The sequence below is a fragment of the Seriola aureovittata genome, chromosome 12 (genome assembly GCF_021018895.1).
Source record: "Seriola aureovittata isolate HTS-2021-v1 ecotype China chromosome 12, ASM2101889v1, whole genome shotgun sequence".
NCBI classification, from domain to species: Eukaryota; Metazoa; Chordata; class Actinopteri; order Carangiformes; family Carangidae; genus Seriola; species Seriola aureovittata.
The window spans coordinates 5578483-5590726 of record NC_079375.1 but is presented as its reverse complement, the minus strand read 5'-3'; the positions used below and the strand labels follow the sequence as shown (position 1 = coordinate 5590726).

Here is a 12244-nt window from a genome sequence, read left to right as displayed (position 1 = left end):
CTGGAAATTATAGAAACTATGTAAATATTTCTTAGTTTATTGCTCTCAACTTCACCAAGAGACAGAAAATACATTTAAGTTCATGTTTGCTGTTGAATAGTCAAATAAAATTTGGTAAGGGGCAGGCAAAGGGAATCCAAAAACCAGAACTCCCTGCAAATGTTGGGAACAGGCCTGGCAGGAAAACAAACAGAATGCTGGAAAGCTAGGTAGAAAAAAACTAGACAATCTGGCAGGAAATGAGTGGAGATGGGCCGATACATGAGTTGTTTATGTGGTTGGTAACAGGTGAGTAGGTGGGCAGGGAAAAGTCAGGTGGCTGCAAGGTGGGAAGGCAGGATGGAGTGGCAGGAAAGTTAGTGATATTGCAAAAGCAGGCAGATAACAAATGAAAAAGTGAATTAACTGTGACAGCTGTACCTCCACATCCAATTTGGTTTAATTTAATGGCAGAGTGTTTTCTTAATAAGATGTCTGACTAACTGTTGCATTAATTAATAGAATATTTCCACTTTAATTAAGGTTTCATTAAACAGAGCTGACTGACAAACTGCCTCAGTGGACAGGAAGACGTCACCAGCTGAGGACTGATGGAGAGACATGAGAAGCATCATACACTGACACTGACAGGTACAAACACACACACACACACACACACACACACACACACACACACAGTCTTTTATATCATCACAGAGTCTGTTTGAGCGTGTGTGTGAATGTGTGACCACCTCTGAGGAACTCCTCTTCCAACTACACATGCAAATCCAGACAGGACCTCCTCTGTGACTGCTGCTACCAGTTCTGCATGGTAATCACATTCTCCTTTGCAACTTAAACACAAACACACACTCACACTCACTTAGAGGCTGTTCGTCTCTGACTCCTGCTAGCAGCTCTGCATGATGATTATGTTCCCCGCAGACATTTGTGTTGCCAGCGCTGGCACACCTTTCTGCTCTTAACCCAGACTGAATGCAGGAATAGCCAGGTGGGCTGAGTGTGTTGACATGTAGTTCACTTCACTCAGAGGCTCCGGTGAATGGAAACCAGAGAACGAGAGAAGCTAAGACTTCACATGCAGCACAAACATTTCACCCTGTGTAGCTTTGCGCTTTTGAAAGTTCCTTGAAGATACTTCAACTAGTTTGGTGAGTGGATGTTTTATGAAAACTGGTTGACATCACACAGTAAAAAATAATAGCATTTTCAGGCTGTGGGAGAGTTTCCCACAGCCTGAAAATACTATTATTTTTGGGATCTAACCTGAAACTAGTCTGAGTGGCGGAGGGATACAACCGCAAGGCGGTAATTTTAGTTTTTGTTGCAAGACCACTGGCACAGCTGACTTAAGCTGGTCAGACACTGAGCAATTTCATTCATCTTGTACATTGTGTGAACTCACACTACATGTTTTTCTCCTCGGCCAGAAGTGGGCTCACACTGTACAGGTCAGTTGACTGGCCACAATGTGGAGCTCACACTGGAAGTAAGCACTGAGCCCCTGGTTGGATTTGTCCAGTGATAATTCCAATAATGTTAACTAAGTCAAACAAACCAGCTGTGTCATCAACCTTGACTAAAAGAGTGAAAGGCAGCACTACTTTGTGTTGGTCTATTGTAAATGGAAAGTGAGCAGAAAAAAAGAATAATATGGAGCAGCAGGGGCTGGAAGTTGAGTAAAGTCAGTTTTACATCATGACAGGATAGTTTTACCACAACATGTAAAATACTTCTCCATTAATATTAAAGCAAACCCTCTACAGTTCATAAAAGATATTTTGACAGCAGCCACGTGGGAAATTAGACTTGGAACTGCTCATACTGCCAGACAGCTGCCCAAAATTTCTGACCAGCCTAAAATCCATCTGATTGTCCGGGAGATTGTTCAGGTGATTAATCGGGCGCCTTGACCCCCCTCCAACTGAACATCATCATATTTCAGTGGAATTGCTGTGATGAGTGGATTTTCTCATGGAGATTAAGTAAACCAGTTTTAGTGAAATGCAAGTTTGGGACTTTGGCCAACTGCAAATAATCTGAAAATCTTTAATGTGTTGACCTGTTAGGGCACGGCGGGAACCAGAGACGTAAATTACAGGAAGATATACTAGTTGTGTCAGAGCATCCAGTTTGATGATCTACTCAGCTAATCAGAAGCAAAGATCATGGAGCTTACCTCTTTGTTTGTATTAGTAACTACACAGTATGACTTGTCAGATTCTGTCACAAGCGATCTCATGAGGACTTGAAAATGAATTTTGCTGTCCTGCTTTGTGTAGTGAACAGGCACATGTAGAGGAGTTTGGAGCGGTTGCTTAAATGTACACTGTGTGGTATTGATACTGTAGGCTGCAGATCTAATACCAAGTGTCAGGGTTTTTTTAATTTTTTTTTATTTGACCTTAGTCTTTCCCTAAACTTAACCAAGTGGATAGGTTGCTGGAACTTGACCAGACCTTAACCACAGAGATATCAGACCAAAAATCATCTGGAACAGTCAACCTTGTCTTTTTGGAGTGCACCGACAAACACCTGCTTTCCTTTGAAATCCAGGGGCCTTCTGACTGAGCAGCTGAAGCTGAGCTTGTTTGCTTTAAAGACATCCACCAATAACCACAGCTGCCTTATGTCTTACAGCTCGGGGCTGGTTTTTGTCAGCTTCATTGGTTGCAGCAGGCTGTGAGAGAGATCTCTATTAAGATTGACCTGAGCGACAAGAGCTCCAGGTGGCTAACAGTCTCTCACTGTCTCTCTCTGTTTGGTAGTGTAAGTTTGGTAGTCTGTACTGGGATAAAAACCAGCTAACCAGCAGGATAAAACCTGCTGAGAAAGGGGGGGAAAAAAAAAGTATTTTCAGGAAATTAAATTTAAGTGGAACATTGTTGCAAGGTGACTGGCTGAAAAATCAAAAATACAAAGTAAGATTTCTGGAGAATCAAGGACCAGTAAATGTTTAGATAACAAAAGGAAACACGGTTAACATCACTGCAATCACTGTCTTTAAAAGGAAATTGAGGGTTGTCCGTGCTCTAAAGGGCTAACAATGGCAGTTGTGGATGACAGGTATAATACTCCCTGTTTCATGTTTCTGACTTTCTCCTTCATCATGTTGGTCAAACCCAGACTGAACTCACACGTCTGTATGAATGTTCAACTCCACTCAACCATCTGTTATTTTCTAATGCATTTGAAGCTAAGCATCACTGAGCAGATGGCCTAACTCATTTGGCTCTAACTCCCTCCAAAATGAGAGATTCAGTCTTTGGGGCAAAGTGACGTCTACTTCACAACTTGATTGAGAGTCTGAAAACATCTAATTTGGAAAGGATTTAGTTCTCTGAGGCAGGTTTGATTATTTTAACATTGCATGCCTTGAACAGATATGCATGTGGCTATCCTCCCCTGACCCTGGTATTAACTACAGACCAACAGATCTTTTTTGTTTGTTTGTTTTAAAGTTCAAATTTAAGCAGTCACATGATTTTCCTGTTGAATATTCTTTGGAATATTTTTTTCTATCATGAACAACTTCATGTAGTTTACAGCTAAATTGTTAACATGGGAAGAATGCCAAATATTTTATTACCCCCGGAGATATCACGCACAAATAGAGATTTAGCGCATTATGTTCAAGGAGAGTAAGAAACAAAGGTAATAATATTATTATTAACATTTACCATGTGCAAAATATTGAAATTGTAGGTCATAAACTTGAAATAGTTATCGTTATCCAAAATAGAAAATGTGTTATTCACAGAAACGTACTTGAAATTAGTAGACTCTCAGTCTGCGGATACATGAATTCATTTTCTATTACTGTATGTGTTTAAGCAGTGTAGTTGCTAGATGGAAGAAAATGGAAACAAACATGGAAGCTTTACCTCCTAAATGTTTGAATTCCCTCACCACTCGGAGCAAAGGTGCCAGTTTTCTCTTGACATTTTGGTTTGATGACTGACAGCAGAAAAGCAAGGTTACCAAGTTAATGAGATTTATCCAGAAAGGCCAATCTGCTGATCCACTGCGACGCTGTGACATTTCTCTCGCTGTAGATTGATCGATAAGTGGCTAGACCATCCCCACAGGCGAAGCATTAAAACAAAAACACAAGTGACTTTAAATGAATTTGCTGACTGGAACCAAGCAAAACTTTTTCCTCTTACAGAACACACTGAACAGACTGGGATGAAAATGTGCAATGTTTTAAAAATGGAGGATCCGCAACGCATGTTGATGCCAGGTCTGAATAGGGCCTTTATGTTACTTAAAAAAACAGGGGATTACGTAATGCTTCACTAAAAGTTCGTTTTATTTTAAGAAAGAGTTGCAGTGGCCTTAATGTTAGAGAAGTTAGCTCCTGTGTAGATTCACAGAGTGGCCAGACCATTCTGGAGATGGAGGTGGAACATAAGTAGTTGCTCCTTAGATACCCTTCATCAAGGCCAATAACTCCCAACTGCTCCACCTGACCGTGGGTGTAGAGAAAGGCTGAACGATTTCTGAAAATAATGTAATTGTGATTTTTATTTAATATTTATTTATTTTCTTACCAATATTGCGATTGCAATTGAATATGCAATTATTTTTTTAAGTTCCATATCTTCTGTATTGTTCAACAAACACAAGCAATAAATCAGTCTATATTATGACTAACACATTATTAGATAGATTAAACATAAACTGTTCTTTCCTGTAGGCCAGGCCTATATGTCATGATGAAATTAGATGATGCATGAATTGATATGAATGACATATTTTTATTTAACTACTTCAATCACAGTAGTATATTGACTGATTGGTTTAACTTACAGCCTTGTAAGCATGTAAAGTTGTCCGTCGTTATGCAGACATGGTTCTCTTCATGGAGATCCCAGTTGGCAAGCCCCTCTCATTTTCCGGCTGCTATGTTTTCCCATGTGTGGTCGTCTGGGAAGTAGGTGTTTTTTTTAAGTGCTGATACAGGTTATTAGTGTTACCCTGTGAGGTAGCAACAGTAGCAAGGCAGGTTCTGCACAACACTTGACACTGTGCAGCATCTTCTTTTTTAAAGCCAAAATAGTTCGACACAACTGACGTACTGCTCCTCTTTGACACTAAAGTTTCCGCAGTGCCAGGTTCTGTCGAGCCTGAGGCCATTGTACAACAGGTGAAAGTGTAGTGTGCCAAGCTTACTGTGATCACAGCCTTTGCAGTTAGAAAATTGCCTTTTATCATATCGCAATATTACCGTAAAAGCAATTAATCGTTCAGCCCTAGTGTAGAGGGCTGCTTCTGGGGGTGAATGTGTGACACTGTTATCTCCATCTTTTATTGAGAGGAAAAAAACAAACAATCTGCTCTTAGTAGGGATTCAGACCGAAAGCAGTGCATAGGGCTGCATTGGTGAGACAAAAAAAAATGAAAATACCATTCAAGTCCAGTTGCAGTACCAGATGAATGTGTTTAAAGGCTTATCAGACACCAAAAGTTTTGTCAGCCAAAGCTTTTATTTTTAGTCATCATCAGATTAGTTGACAACTGAAATTTTCCTGCACTTTTAAGCTGCCTGTTAAATGTTCATAACACTTTTGTCTAGTTCATGAAGTCATATCGTGAGTATTTTAGTAAAACTTAAGCAAACTGCTTTCAAATAAGATTTAATTCAACTGATTTACAGCCAAATGAAATTTGAAGTGAAAATAAGTCACAAAATGACAGTTTTCAATAATAAGAATCCAGCAATTATTCTGTAAATTTGTAGGCCTTAGCGTTAGTGTTGTACTGTGTTATACTCATACAGTGTTTACAACAGATTGTACACCACCACTTCATGGACAGCCTAGCCTCATTCAAATGAATGAGAGGGCTACTCATGCAGGGCTGAAGTTGGCCTGAAAGCAGCGTTATCATTTAGTGAAGCAGTGTTGTTCAAATTCAGATAAAATTAAAAACAGAGTGTAAAAGTATGGACACATATAGACATCTCCAATTGTGTTTTGAACTCAAACAGATGCTCTTATCCACAGAAACTGTTGTGTTGTCTTTGATGACAAATTTCATAATGTCTGCTGCCTGTAGTGGTGACACAGATCAGTAGCGAAAGTCACAGAGTCAAATCAACACCAGCTGTGTGTGTGTGTGTGTGTGGGTGGGTGTGTGTGTGGGTGTGGTAGGCATTAACCAAAAAATTGTTTCTCCAACATGCCTGAGGGTGCAGCTGTCTCCATCAAGGGCAAATGGAGGCAAATAATAGAGCAGATTAGCATAAAGTGTCAAGAATTAGCTCGGGGATTTGTCACATTTCTCCTGCACACTGTCTGCAGTGAATGAATTCAGTGCATAAAATAACACGGGGAAAAACACGTCCTCCTAAACATGGGGCTTCAAGGCTGAATGGTTGCTTCGCTTTTGTTTTATTTTGTTTTTTAAAAACACTGGGAGCAGTTAAACCTCATCAGAAATCATTAAATAAATTCTGCAGATCGTTGCAGCATCTGCTAACACAGCATGCTTGGATAGATCAGTGAGCTTCCTGCTCCGCAGGGAGACTGTCGAATAAAAGCAGGAGGAACGGCACATTGTGATTTTACATGCTCAGTTAAGTTTGTCCACCGTGTCGGTTTCGAGCTTCGCTGTCTTGCCTGATTACTCCCAACAAGTTCCACCTTTCCAGTCATTTACTGTCAACAAGTTCCTGTGGAAAAATATCCCACGCTTTGATTTCTGCAGTTGTTTGCATAATAGCTACCTCTCTGTCACTATCAGCCACTGGAGAAAAGCCAGTTTCTTTTGCTCTTTCCTCTTTCCTGTGATTTCTGTCTGTCTGATTTGCTCTCTCCTGAAACAAATAAGAAATGGAGGCTGAAACCTGTTGCCTGTGAAGATGGAGGAGGCGTGCTGGCAGAGAACCTGGAGATGTTTGTGTTGGTTGAGCTGCTTTGGAAGGAAAGGACAATGTTTTCTCCATGTTTCCATCACTAATCACTGTAATCACAATGACTGAATCCTTCCAGAGAGAAACACAACAACAGTCCTGGAAATCACAGCCATGTGAATTAAAGTGGGGGAATCCTTGTGCTCCGTGTAGTGCAAGTTAACAGGTTTAACTGTGGAGCTGAGAATAATGCTGGGATGCTGCAGGATTGAAAGAGGAAAATGAAAGAAAATCAGAGATGCTGAGAGAGAGAGAGAGAGAGGCAGTCACTCTGAGTCATGTACATTTCCAGAAACTGTTTCCAGTAATCGTTTCCATTGTAGATGGTGGTGTAATTGTGCTGCTGTTTGCTGCTGATAAACCTTTGGAAGAGTCCGGTCTCCACTGGATTCTATCAGGAGGCCGTCAGACAGGAAGTGTTGGCCCAAACAGGCAGCCAGGAGCTTTTGTTGGTAGCAGTAGTTTTTCCTCTTTGTCTCTGCACCAACAAGATGATGCAGCATGTGAAGAGAAGACAGAAGCAGCAGACATAAACAGATACCAACACCTCAGTGTCATCATATGTACATGCTGCTCACTGGACTCTGTTATCTGCAGCAGCTCAGTCTACAGCGAGTGCACAGACTCTAAGTTTAGATGGTCCCAGTGGAAATAAAACCACTGACCGTGGAGGAGAGGCTCCACTCGCTGAGCTTCACAGGACTTCTGTGTCTGTTTCTCTGCTGTTTGTGGCTCCTTCAAAAACCTTTCTGACAGTTTGATTTCTAGTTAAAAATCAGTGATAATATAATTTTTGATCAAGTCGTGTAAATAAATAGGATCATACTCAACAATTTGAGTGGAGGGGCTTCACTTAGATTAGACAGAGCAAAAAACATGTTGTCCTGGATGAATAATATAGCCCTGGACAATCAGGTACTCTACGTTTTGTATTGACCTGTAACAGTTTTCCACAAGGGCTGCAACTAAAGATTGTTTTCATAATTGAGGAATCTGCCAATTATTTTCTTGATCAATTGATTAATTGTTGAGAGGCCTCTAATGTCTTCAGTTGACTCAATTTGTCAGACTTACAGTCTAAAACCTTAAGATGTTCAAATTTCTGTCATATATGACAAAGAAAAGCAGCAATTCATTACACTGAGAAGTGGGAACTAGTGAATGTTTGGCATTTTTGCTAAAAAAAAAATCAATTGACGATCAATCTAGTAATCGTTGCAGCTCTACATTTCGCATTGGGCATATTAGTGTGTGAATACACAATGTAGAACAGCTGAACTCTATGTACTGAATATTCAGTGACATTGGTAGTGTTGGTTGAGCACATTCTTTGAAATGATCGCTCCATGTTCATGAGTTTTTAGCCAGGGATGATTAGGTCCTTACTCCAGATAAACAAGGAAGCATGAACAGAGACTGCCATCGCAGCTGTATGTTCTCAGTAGAAAGTTAGTATATCAGTGACCTTACATCAGCCTTTTGTCCAACAAAACTGAGGCATTCATCCCCAAAAATGTGAAGTCTAGGTTTGTGTGTTCAGCTGTAAATAGTGTATGATTGTGATGCTGCACTGCTAAAATAATGACCTCTCCCTTTTCCACCAAATCAAACACCAAACACATGGTTGAAAGTATCACTTACACAGGCTTTGATTGAATTGAATGGGAGATGGAGACGGAAGAGTTGTAACCACAGCTCGGCCAGTCACTTTAAGAATAAAGCATTAATAATAAAACTTTGGTAAATGATCTTTGGCTTCTAGAATAATGTATGTGTTTGTGTGATGTGTGACAGTCGATCCACAGTTTTTCCCCTGGACTTATCTCTTAATGCTTCCTGTATTTACTGTAATATGAATTAGTTTAGATCAATTGTTGAAAATAATAGTCAGTTATTCATAATGCGAGGTCTGTAAATTCAGTGAGCCACAAAATCCTCACAGTTTCCTCCTGAGCTCTTTATGCAGTCAGTCAATCTTTAAAAATCCAGCATGCTTTAATCAGAAGGTTTAAGGGAAAATCCTGCTCACTAAATGGCTTCCTTTCTGTTTGCTCAGGCGTGGTGCAGGACAGAGCTGTTTGATAACTATAAGCCACTCAGAGTGAAGATCATAATTACTCCTCAGGACTGTTGCAGAATGAAGCAGAAGCTCAGACTCCACTTTAATGCTTAAGTATCAATAATTTAATGCACTTATAGAAATATCAAAGACTTTATTCTTTTCTCTAATCATTCGTGTTGTGGTGATATAGTGTAAGTAGATGGAGGTGCAGGTGACTGTCAGTAATACCTGCTTAGCTATAATTTATTAACTAAAATGATCTGTCAAGGTTTTTGGTTTTTGAGTGTCCCTGATATTAAAGCTGCGAAATGTTTTCCTGTTTTCTCACTTCTGCTTCTATAGTTTGAACAAGGTGAGGTGATAAATGAGAGCCAGCTTTGTGACTCAGGGCCGCTGCAGACACACCTGACTCTCATTACTTATTAACCTGATAACTATCATTAGGGAAAATCATCGGCAACTAATGAGGCATCTGTGCTCTAGACTATTAAATAATAAACAGGAGCTTTCCACGTGAAGAGAAAAGCTCCAATCAAACTTGCTGTGGCTGTGGATGTCTGGCTCTCTGAGGACTTTTTATCTGCTGCTGCTGCTGCTGAATGTTGATGGTAAACACTGCTCTTCATAAGCTGTGTTTCTAATTCTTCCTGCACAACAAGACCAAGGTCATTTCATCACAACAACAACACCAACAACAACAGGAGGTGTCTCTGTCCTGTGGGAGTTGGACTTATTTGGTGACTAGAGCTTGTCGAGGTGGACGGGCGTCCTTGGCTAAACTCCAGTTTCAGTGTCTGATCAGAACTCACTGTTCATTCTGTCTGCTCAAAGAGGAACTGTTAAAACTCCTGACAGTGTATAGAGTCTCTTTACAATCACTTTGCATTCATATAAGCTCTGTATCACTGTAAATCTGGATGATAACAAAATATTCTTAACAGAAGATCACTTCAATCTATATTTTATGATCTTTAGTTGTGGTCCAAAGCTGTTTCTCCTTCTTAATCTGCAGCAGAATGGAACAGAGTCGGTGGCTCTTGAGAACAGAGGGAGGATGGTTACATATCCCAGACCTACCTGCTGTCTGCTTAAAGGAAGCCAGAGGCATGTTACTGTTTACTGCGGCGGGACAATCATTAACTTATTATTACATAATATTTGTAAAATTGTACGCTGTAACATAATTGTAAGCGTTTTTGCATTTAAAACGCACAAAAAATGACAAATGTTCATGTACTGGTGTGGAAAACACTAATTTGTAGATTAGTACTTTTTAATTTTGTTCAAACATTAATTATTACCAATGTTAGTCTAAATGCATCTAATGGCAACACATATTTTATAGGTCCTGTAATTTCAAATAATTTACTGGAAAGGAACTAATATTTAACCATAAATTCAGAGGACATTTCCTGGAAAGAGCTCTGTTAATTGGTACCAATTATATGTAAAATGGAACCAGTTTAGATGGTACAATTCAGTTATTTAATACGAGTGAAATGCTTGTATAACAGAGAGTCTTTCAGTCAGTGTCCAGCAGGTCCTCAGTACGTGCAAAATATGATATTCTTCTGCAGAAAAGTGGACAAATCAGGTTAAGAAATGAAGATATAAGATCAATCATTTGTTCCTATAAAGTGTTGAAATCAGACCCAGCTTAGCCTGCTGTGTGTGTTCCTGGCTGTGTGTTCCTCATGTTACACAACATCTTAATGATGATTTTTCTGCTGATGAAAAGTCACTGTGACAAACGCCAGTGACAGAAACAGCAAAAGGAAGAGGACAGTGCCACACAGATGCTCTTGCACACTGCCAGGCAAACGCACAAACAGGAAAGAAAAGTCTCCATCAGGAGGGTTTACATGATTACAGCTCTGGATGGTGCAATCACATGATCAGCTTTTGAGTAAGCACTTTTTTGCCAGCTTCGTAGCAGGGTGAAGCTTGTATTTGGTGTCAGGCAGTTTTTTGTGAGAATATTTGAGCAGACGAGTCCATAAGCTCAGCATCTGACATCTACAAGCCTCTGACTATATCACATTATGTTACATTTTGCAGCTTTGTGGTAATAACAAAGACATGCTGACAAAAACAAAAGAAGAAGACTTCGTTGAGATGTTTGCTCTTGCGGTACATTAAAAGTGCATTTTTGCATCAAAGCTACGTGTATGCGACTCATATACTGACTGAGTTTGAAGATGACTTGAGGTCATCATTAGATCTCACTTAAGCAGCACAACACAGGCCTGTCTACCTTCTCTGCTCTACAATTGGCTGTAATTTTAGGTTTATACCTGTTGTACATGTTTTATTTTTTTTGTTGGATGATAGCACTTATTTTAAAACCCCCCCAAAAAACTGACAATATTCATCATAGAAAACAAATTTCTTCTGGCTCCATAATGAGAGTGCATCATGAACATGGCAAAAGGACTATGTCTTCAAAATAAATCCATTTAAACAATCAAAGAAATTGTATTTCACATTCTATAATGAATTTGATTATCAATTTTTAAGAAAGTAATCACCTACTTTATGTTACAAGAATAAACTAGTTTGTATGTGAAATAATGTCTAAACAGCTGCAGTTGGCTGTGGGGTTTATTTCCTACTGGGAATACATGTTCTACAAAATGTATACACTCCCAGTACACAGAAAAACTTCGGATGAAAGCATCCACTAAACAGTTTTTGTGGGGGGAAAAAGCTGTTCTTTATCCTCCTTTGAGGCCATTTTTGTGCTCAATCGCTCAATTTCCCCCTAAGCAGATTTAAAACATGAAAAAATAATTAAAGCACATGAAAAGAAAAAGGGAGAGGAGGGTAAGGAGAGGATAGTAGAAGTAGAAAATAAATTAGGGAAAGAAAGGAAGGAAATGAGAGCAGAAGACAAAAGGGCAGACGCTGAAGGGAAAGAGTGCACGGCAGGAGGTGAGAAGAGAAGAAGAAGCATGTTGACTCCAGCCCTCTCATTATAAAGGTCATTAGTGGTTCCTCTCCTCTGGGTGCTGATTAATAACATCATTTGGATCAAAAGGCCGCTTAACTTGAGACCTCTGAATTATAGTTGCAGAGAAAATAAGGTCATCAGAAAGAGAGCGAGAGCGGCAGAGAGAGAGAGAGGCAGCTCTGCAGTGAACATAACTTTCTGCTCTTAAATAAAAATACTTTTATCTTCAAACAGTCAGATTGGCAGAAGTCTGCAGCTACATGATTTTAAAACCATGGAAGATGAAAGAGGAGCCTTTAAAAAACTCTAAACCTTC

General features: G+C 39.7%; 1 long non-coding RNA gene across 1 annotated transcript in view; it reads left to right on the top strand.

Annotated features, from left to right (window-relative positions):
* LOC130179234 (uncharacterized) overlaps window positions 1-12244 on the top strand; it is a 36881-nt gene that overhangs the window by 6102 nt on the left and 18535 nt on the right. The window contains exon 2 of the long non-coding RNA XR_008829259.1: window positions 523-630. This is a non-coding gene — a long non-coding RNA (uncharacterized LOC130179234). The remainder of the gene's footprint in view (window positions 1-522; window positions 631-12244) is intronic.